Source organism: Arachis duranensis, chromosome 4 (assembly GCF_000817695.3).
Source record: "Arachis duranensis cultivar V14167 chromosome 4, aradu.V14167.gnm2.J7QH, whole genome shotgun sequence".
NCBI lineage: Eukaryota > Viridiplantae > Streptophyta > Magnoliopsida > Fabales > Fabaceae > Arachis > Arachis duranensis.
Window position 1 is genome coordinate 72,126,426 of NC_029775.3, and position 9,901 is coordinate 72,136,326.

The 9,901-nt window shown below is 35.7% G+C and overlaps 1 pseudogene; it reads right to left on the bottom strand.

Annotated features, from left to right (window-relative positions):
• Window positions 1-4,028: 4,028 nt before the first annotated feature.
• LOC107484672 (ABC transporter B family member 1-like) lies at window positions 4,029-5,528 on the bottom strand (annotated as a pseudogene).
• Window positions 5,529-9,901: the final 4,373 nt, after the last annotated feature.

Sequence of the window (9,901 nt, forward strand, 5' to 3'; positions counted from 1 at the left end):
TTTGCCCGAGATTTGATGGCCCAAACTGGCATTCCAAGTCAGCATAAAAATTCTAGCGTAAAACGGCCAAACTGGCATAAAAGCTGGAGTTAAACGCCCAAACTGGCACCAAAGCTGGCGTTTAACTCCAAGAAAACCTATGCACGTGAAAGTTTCAATGTTCAGCACAAGCACACACCAAATGGGCCCCGGAAGTGGATTTCTGCATCATTTACTTATTTCTGTAAACCCTTGGTTACTAGTTCTCCATAAATAGGACCTTTTACTATTGTATTTTCATCCTTTTTGATCATCTGTGATCTTTTGATCATCTTTGATCTTGGGTTCAGGTCTTTGAACCCTTTTTCGTTTGTTTCATGCTATTTGGGAGGCATTGCCATTCGGCCATGCCTAGACCTTGTTCTTATGTATTTTCAATAGTGGAATTTCTACACAGCATAGATTAAGGTGTGGAGCTCTACTGTTCCTCATGAAATAATGCAATTACTACTGTTTTCTATTCATTTCAAGCTTATTCTTGTTCTAAGATATTCACTCGCACATCAACCTGAAGAATGTGATGATCCGTGACACTCATCATCATTCTCCCTTATGAACGCGTGCCTGACAACCACTTCCGTTCTACATGCTATAGCTTGAGTGTGTATCTCTTGGCCTCTTGGTTCACGACATATGGTTGCCTCTCCTGACAATAGAGCCGTCCATTCCATGCAATCAGAGTCCTCGTGGTTTAAGCTAGAATCAAATGGGCAGCATTCTTGAGATCCGAAAAGTCTAAACCTTGTCTCTGGTATTCTGAGTAGGATCTGGGATGGGATGACTGTGACGCACTTCAAACTCGCAACTGTGGGGCGCAGTGACAGTGCGCAAAAGGATCGATGGATCTTATTCCGATGCGATCGAGAACCGACAGCTGATTAGCCATGCAGGAAACCGTAGAGGACCATTTTCACTGAGAGGATGGATGGTAGCCATTGACAACGGTGATCCACCTACATATAGCTTGCCATGGAAATGAGTATGAAAGATTAGATGAAGGCAATAGGAAAGCAGAGGCTCAGGGGGAACAAAGCATCTTCATACGCTTATCTGAAATTCCCACCAATGAATTGCATACGTATTTCTATCCTATTTTATGTTCTATTTCGTTCTTTTAATTATCAAAACCCCATAACCATTTGAATCTGCCTGACTGAGATTTACAAGATGACCATAGCTTGCTTCAAGCCGACAATCTCCATGGGATCGACCCCTTATTCACGTAAGGTATTAATTGGACGACCCAGTGCACTTGCTGGTCAGCTGCACGAAGTTATGTATCACGATTTTGTGTACCATGTTGTTTACAACTTTCTAATGCAAAACTATAATTAGAGAGACCCACAATTTTTTTTCTCTTATTCAACACATGCACAAAATGTATCATCAATCAACAAATGAATCATCTTCACCCACTTTGTTTTCATATAACTTCTCTATCTGGAAGAAGACATCAGAGATTTGGAGGTTATGCAGATAAAAAATCCTTTGATTGGAAAATAAATGAAGGCATAAAAGGATACTGCAATTTGTTCACAATTTTCCTGTACTTCCTTTATCTTTGAGGTGTCTATCTTTCTTTTTTCTTTTCATTTGTGTTATGTTTTTCATTCTATCTTTGAGAGATTACAGAGACTCAATTACAATGTAAGAAGTTCATCTCATATTTTCCTAAAGATTTCCCAGTTTCTATCTATGTTTTATATATGTGTGGTAAACAAATATTAGGCAAACCATAACCAAAAGACAAAAGATAAAAGATAACTGGAACTGCGGTTGAATATTTTAAAGCTGAAACCATAACCAAAAGATAAAAGATGAGTTGAAAACATGATGGGTTGATCATTAATGATTAAAGAACTCAATCAATAAAAGAAAAAACGTAGAAAACTAGCAGTTAAATTACAAACAAAAGAATATGATTAACTAAATCAATATAAAAGACTCCAACATTAAAACCAATATTCTTAACATATTACAAGCCCAAGATAGAAGAATAATGTATTACATCAATTTCCTAAACCTGCAAAATTCAGACCAACAATTGATAACTAAAAAAAGTTCTGAATAGGAAACAAAAAGACATCACAATTTAAGACAATAAATAGCTCTTACCATTCAAAAGACAAGTTTTCTCCCCGGTATCTTTGTACTGACGGTGACATTGGTTTAGACGGAAAAGATAAGGCAAGACAAGCACTAAAGGAATTACAACAGAGTGACTGCCACACACAGAATCAGCTTCCAACCAAGCAATTGTGGCAACCTACAAGGGTTTTGGAAAATGGATCCCCTAATTAGAGAAGTCAATCAAGCATCTTGAGAGCCAAGAACAAAAGATACAAGTCTAGAAACTAAAAATTTTAACTGTTAATGAACAAGCTTTATGGAAAAGGAGAATGGTAAGAATGCTTAAATCTGTAGACAAATTACAAATATCAATATTATATAGAGTCCACAGTGCTGGTTTTTTTCTCGAGAATATTTTAAACAAAATCAAGGAAACTTGTTCGATGACTTCAGTGCTATATATTTGTGTATATATATAACTCATATGCATAAACTTGACAACATTCTGCATAATCAAATAGGAGTCCCATAAGTTACATAAAATCACAAAAAGTTAACTCTAAATAGTAAAAGGCATTAACATCAACCAATCAGAACCAAACCTGCCGATGTACCATCCTACATACAGAACACTCCAGATCAGAGAAAACCTGCATAAAATCAGACCTTTGCCATGGAAGTGAAAATATCAGCGAAGAAGAAATCAGAGAATGATATTGCATGTTTACATGAAAATACAAAAATATCATATATTCAAACATAGTTCCAACAAAATATAAAATAAAAAATTGGTTAAAGAATAAAAAATATAGTTCCAGCAAAAGCTTTTATTTCATTAGACAGGAATAAACTAACTAATGCATGTGTTAAAACTCACCTGTATCATAAGCTCAACTAGTTCCTTCATGGATACTTCATTGTCTGGGTTTCCTACATTGAATATATGTCCGTTTGCTCTTTCAAGATTATCCTGTGACAAGTTGACATACACATTATCTGAAGCTCATGGAAACTCAGAAAGTTGGGTTGAGATTTACTCCTGAGCTTACAATCATTAACAGAATAGCCTCGATAGCATCCTTGATGTAGAGAAAGGTTCGCTATGATCTTCCACCATCAACAAGTTTGAGCAGTTCACCACAAAGGAGGTTCTAGAAAAAGTTTTAAGAAAATCATACGTGTATCAAAATCATGAAAGACATTTACTAGAAATAGAACCAGGTAACTGATGTTACATTACTAAAGCAAGCTAGAACTTTGGGAGACCATCACATGTTCCATTCACACCAGGAATGAAGTCCATCACATGACACCAACTAAAAAGTTAAGTGCAATTACCATTAACTAGCAAAGCAAACACTAAATGCACTATGTAAACCAGCATATAAATTGAAAGAGCATTCTAAGGTACATCCAAAATATGTTGAGGCATCAGTGTTGCTAACCAAAAGTACTCATTGAAGTCATCGTAATTCCTCCATGCCGAGTGTGCAGCCTTCCCATTGTTGTTTCGATTAGCTTCCTGCTTTTTTTTTTTTGGCAGAGGTGAGAGTGGGTATGAAAATAATAGAAAAAAGAAATTTTATCCAAATATCAAAGGATATAGAAAAGAGGCTAAGCCCTCATTAGAAAGTCCATTTCATATCCGAAGCCTTGGGTCAAAGAAACTTTCATAATCTTATGAATAATTTAGCTAGTAGGAAAAAACCCCAAGAGAATATGAAAGAAACATAAGAAAGAGTGGATTACTAGAGAAACAAGCTTTGAAATAAAAGCAAAGCAATTACAAATATAAATATCAGAAAATCAATTGAGACTGATTTGAAATAAAAGCATAGGCCTATTGTTCTCATTGTTAAGTCTTAACTCAAACAAATACAAATCTTGTCTAACCTTGTTCTCTTTGTAGCCGTTAATGTCTAACCTTGTCTTTCGACATCTTTTGGCCTTGTTGAAGAACTTAAACCGGATGCCATCTCAATAACTTGGGTATGTGTGAATCTTTGTAATTGAATTATGTGCGCATAAACCCCATCAGGATGATTCTTCAACAAGTGCGAATGCGAGCCTTGTTCAGCTACTTTGCCATCATCAATCACAGCAATCAGGTTGGCATTTCTGATGGTTGATAGCATGTGTGCAACAACGATGTTTGTTTTCCCCGACCAGGAATGGTCTAGAGCCTCCTGAACCCACCTCTCAGATTCAACGTCGAGCGCACTAGTTGCTTCGTCAAGAAGCATAAGCTCAGCCTTGCTCACAAAAGCCCGAGCAACTACTATTCTTTGCTTTTGTCCCCCAGAAAGTTGAACTCCTCTCTCCCCAACAAATGTTTTGTATCCATTTGGAAGAGAAGATATGAACTTATGAGCATTGGCAAGAGTCGCAACCTTCACTATCTCCGCTTCAGAGGCCACGTCATGTCCGTAGGCAATGTTTTCATAAATAGTTGTCGCAAACAAGCATGGCTCCTGAGGTACCACAGCAATGTGTCTTCTTAGAGACTTGAGATTGTATCTCCTTATGTCCTTTCCATCAATCATGACTCTACCAGAACATGGATCATAGAATCTCTGTGTAAGTGCAAGGATTGAGCTCTTGCTGCAGCCACTAGGTCCCACAAGAGCCAGAGTTTTACCCCCTCGCACGAAGGCTGAGGTCGCAAAAAATAGCCATATCGGGCCGCGTGGGGTAAGAGAAGTCCACATGCTTAAGTTTAACTTCGCCTCGAAGATGATCAGGAACAGGGGTGGCCTCTGGATCATCCGGCTCAATTTCGGTTCTCTGGTCAAGGAGATCAAAGACTGACCTCAAAGCTCGGCCTCCCATGGTGAAATCAGGAGCCAATGTCAAAGTTTTGGCAACTCCATTAGCAGAGACCATGAGGACCATGAACACTCGGATGGTTTTGGAGAAATCAGAGATTCCGTGCTTCACAAGCCAAGATGCTTACCAGAGACCAAGTGCATAGGATGCATAAAAAGCAAACTGTGCTATCCCATGTCCGCTTCTAGAAATTTGTCCTTTCCAAAAGCACCGTTGTAGTGGAATTTCGAGGCTCAAAGCGAAAAGCCCAACAATTTTGGTTTCTGAATTAAAGGTTGCAACATTTCTTACATTGGTTATAGCTTTTCCTGCTAATTGTGTGGCCTTGCCATGAGAAGCTTCCAGATCACCAGAGAAACCAGTCATGAACATTTTCTGTACAAAACTCAAAGCTAAAAATGATTAATACAAATGAAAACTTAAAATTGATAAAGTCTTGGGAGCCAACAAGAACATCCAAACCTCAATTACAAACCTCAAAGCTAAATCAGAAGATCGAACAATAATCTTGAAGAACATTCAAATACAAATCTCACCATGAATAGATCTCAATTATAAGGCAAGTGTGTACAATTACACAATACGAAGCCCATGTAAATGTATCACAGATTCAAATTACATGCATATATCAATTTTAAGTAGGATCCATGAGATCAGATCATGAGACGAGAAGAATGTACAGTGAGGGCAAGTAAATGAAGAACTCGAAGAGAGAATACAGAAAAAAAGAGAAATAGAGGTTACCAGAACGCAATCTGAAATTCTGAAGCACAGATCTAAATGGAGGGGGACTGAAACACAGCTCAAACAGAAGCAGGAAAATGGAGCTCGTAAGCGATGGAGCTTCTTTGTTGATGGAGCTTCTTCGTGGACGTAGCGATGGAGAGAGCGGCGGCGGTGAAAGAAGCTCCTGCAATAGGGAGAGTGTGGACGGAGCGATGGAGAGAGCGTGGATGGATAGAGGGAGAAGCTCCTGCTAAACTTGTGTGGAGTGTGAATGGATCGAGAGGGTAATATCTGAGCTAGGGTTAATTTAATATTTTCCGACGGAAAATTTAAATTACAGACGAAAAATCCGCCTGTAATAATTTAATAAAACGCAGCATTTTGTCTATTTAATTACTGATGAATTTTCCGTCTGTAACTATTTTTCACGAAAAAAACTAATTTCTGACGGAATTATCGACAGATTCTCTTTTCCGTCTGTAATTTATGCTAATCCATTTTTTTTATTTTTTGAAAAAAAATCCCTCTGAAATTTCCTCTGTATTTCCATGGGATAAAATCCGTAGAAAATATCCGTCTTTAATAACTAGTTTTCTAGTAGTGTTAAGAGTAAAATTAAAAAAAATGAAAATAGCAAAAAAAATAAGCATAAACATTGCGGGTAAAATGTTTTCTTTTTCTTTAATAATATCCAAATCAGTTACTAATAACTTTTTGTATTGTATAAATTAGTCCTTCAAAAACTTTTGAAAAATTTGTCTCTAATATTTGAGAATATTCGACTAATTAGTTAATAATAAAATAAAAGGACAAATTAGTTGCTATTATCTACATAGAAGTGACAAACCAATAAATAAGTTACTAAAAATTAATATGCTCTGGGGATTAAATTCTCTGTAACATGAAAAGATATCTATTTTATTTATGTTGCTAAAATTAATTTTTTAATTTATTAATATATAATGAGTATCTAGTACATACCCATTGCTTAATAGTTGTCTAATCTAAGTAAGTGACAAGAATCTAGTCTAAGTGCATGACGAGTGTCTAGCCTTGATATAATATAAAAGATTAAAAAGAGTTTATGCTCTCCTAATTTAAATTTAAATTAAAATTTTCACATCTTCTTTTCCTCTTCGTCCTCCTTCATGAACTAAACGCATATCTCACTGAACAAACCACCATAATAGAGTAAACACAAATAGAGTGACAGTTCAAAATACAGAGAGATATTATTGGCAAGAAAGAAGAAAAAGTTCACTGGTGATGGAAGTAGTAACTAGCAGAAAAGATAGAGAACAACAGTGGTCGGTGTTGTAGTTGGAAGAGATTTTGGCAAAGATAAAAGAAGAGAAATAATACTCAATTTGGTCCATGAATTTGTATGTAAGCCTCAATTTAGTCTTTGAAGTTTCATTGCTCCTATTCAGTTTTCAAACTTTGCAAACACGACTCATGTTAGTCCCTGGAACAAATTTTTGACGCACAGATATAATGAAACATTGTCATAGACAGTCGGATACCACGCTAGCCTCTGTAAAATGATGTTGTTTTGGTATTGACACTTAAATAGCCCAAAAACATCTTGAATGGTGTCTATTGAAATTTTTCTCACAAAGCAAGTGATACGGCATCGTTTTTAGGTTATATGAGAGCCATAAGAAAAGGATGTCATTTTACAAGTTTTAACGTATCATCCTGCCTTCCATGTGAATAGTTTGTTAATGTTTGTATGCCAGAAATTATTCCAACAACTAATGTGAGTCATAATTGTAAAATTTAGGGACTAAATAGAGGCAATTGAAACTTTATGGTTCAAATTAGGACTCATAAGTAAATTCAGGGATCAAATTGAGTATTATCTCAAATAGAAGATGATGATAGAAGCTTTGAATCATTTTTCGACGAGCAACAGAGATAAATAATAATAAGGTCAAGGTGAGAGTGGTTGTGGATGTGTGACGAGAGAAAGATTCATGGCGGTGATGAGTGGTGTTGCTGTTGTCAGTGGAAAAGACGCAACTGGCAGCAAGTTAACAATACCGATGAAGAGAATGAAGATCTTTGAGATCCTACCATCGATAGTATTGTAGAGGTATTTTTTTTAAGTAGAAAATTATTTTATATGTTATTTTTTTAAATTAGAAAAAATTATTTATTTATCTTTAATCTACTTCTATAAGCAATTTTGGTTATGATTTTTTCTAAAATCTTCATCTCTTAGAAACATACAGGTAATAATTAGATAATATGAAAAAGTGCTTTCAAGAATTAGCAGGTGATAGGCAGAAAGAGTTTTTCAAACATTTCAATTATGAATTGTGTTTTAGGATGAAAAATATTCTAAATTTATGATGAATATGTGAATTATGATGTAATATTTCATTGGTTAGCATCTAAATTTTTACTAAAAGTTTTTTTATTTTAATGGCATACCCTTTTGAATTATAGATAACTGGAAACATATAGTTGGTAATTATAGTTTAAAAGGTTAATAAATTTTGAAAAAAAATTGTATTTTTTAATAGTGGAAAAGAAAATGAATTTGAGAAAGAGAATGAGCTTAATTTAATCCAAATAGCAAAGTTGATCAAATAAATGATTTTGACAGAGAGTGTACTAAGTAAAGGAAGGAGTGTTCCATCACCAAAAGCATCTCTTGAGGCTTGGGTCCAATTGGTGAATTAGCTCCAAAGAGGATCCACTTCCGAACGTAGATGTTCTGATTTGTCGCTGCCAACCATAGCCCTTACCTCTTTGCTACTATTAACCAAACATGTATGTTTTTATGGCAACGTTGATTTGTTCATCTAGTTTTTAGCACTTCTTTCAAATGTGTATGCTTGCTGATAGAAGATTGTAAGTATGAATGTATGATGCCTAATTACCTACTGAAACTATGCAAGGAGATAATGTTACTTTGCAAAAGGCATTAAATATGATTAACATGAATAGTCATCAATATGTAGTTGTACTTTTCTATTCATCATGATGTCCTTTATCTTAAATTTTTAAATCAGTTTTTTTTCTATCTTGTCCTCTCTTTTAACCTTCTATTTCCCATTATGGAAATTATGACTATGGGAATGAACGGGATTGGTTGTAGTTTAGAGTACGTTCAATTTACAAAAAACTTAAGCATGTATAGATTAGTTAAAGACCCTAGGCTTGGCTTCCTATGAAGTTGGAGACTGGAATTGCCTAGTAAAAGTCTTCGGGTTCTCACCCATTGTAGATTTGTTATTTTTCATATGCAGGATGCAATATACCTGGCTGAGAGTACGAGATTTCAAGTGATAAAGTGAAGATGATTGCTTTTGGAATTTTTATTTTGATTTTAGAATTCTCACCCTTTTGGATCTTTATTGTATATTTTGTATATTCCTCTTAGAGGCTTTTACTTTGGAAAAACAGGTATTTTGCTTTTGTATACGACGTTTATTGTGTTTATTGTGTTAATACATTTGTGTGTGATTAACAACTGCCAATTGTTTAAAGATTTTCTATACAGGTTTCTAGTTATAATATTATCCTTCTACAATTATGTATGTATCTTCCTTCTAAGTGTCGTAATGCCTTACCACTATTGATTTATGACTTAAGCGTAAAGCTCTGTGTGGTAAGATGTTACAATATGATATTCAAGCAGTTCATCCTTGTAGAGCCTGAGGGATAGACTAATTATGCTTTTGGCATACTCTAAGTTGTGTTTATATGCTATTTAGGATGCTTGCTTGACAAATATAGCATAAATGTTCATGAGCATACTTTTGGGGATTCAAAGTAGTAGACTTGAGATATTGAGACTGATCACCTTAATATCAATTATTCGGTGTGGACAAGACCCAAATGGCATCTTGTGGTCATAGATAAGGTCGAGGACGAGGATAGATAGGTGGTGAGGGAACCGTTCCGTTAGATAATCCAACTGATTTCTTGGTTGCTGTGGCGAACATGGCTACAACCATTAATGCTACTATTGCTGCGACCAACTAAGCAGTGGATAGGATTTGATAACAAGCTGAAAATGGTAATGAAGGTGGTAATGGACATGGTGGTGTAGATGATATTGTGAGTACCGTGCTGTCAATGAAGATGAGGAGCTTTCCTGAGTTGGTCAACAGGAGTCGAGTGGCGGGAGATTGTTCGAGGAAGATTATGATGGTAAGGAATGATCGATGGGAGTTCCATAAAAAGGATAAAAGCAAGCATTGTTCGCCAAGGGGCAAAGACTTCAAGA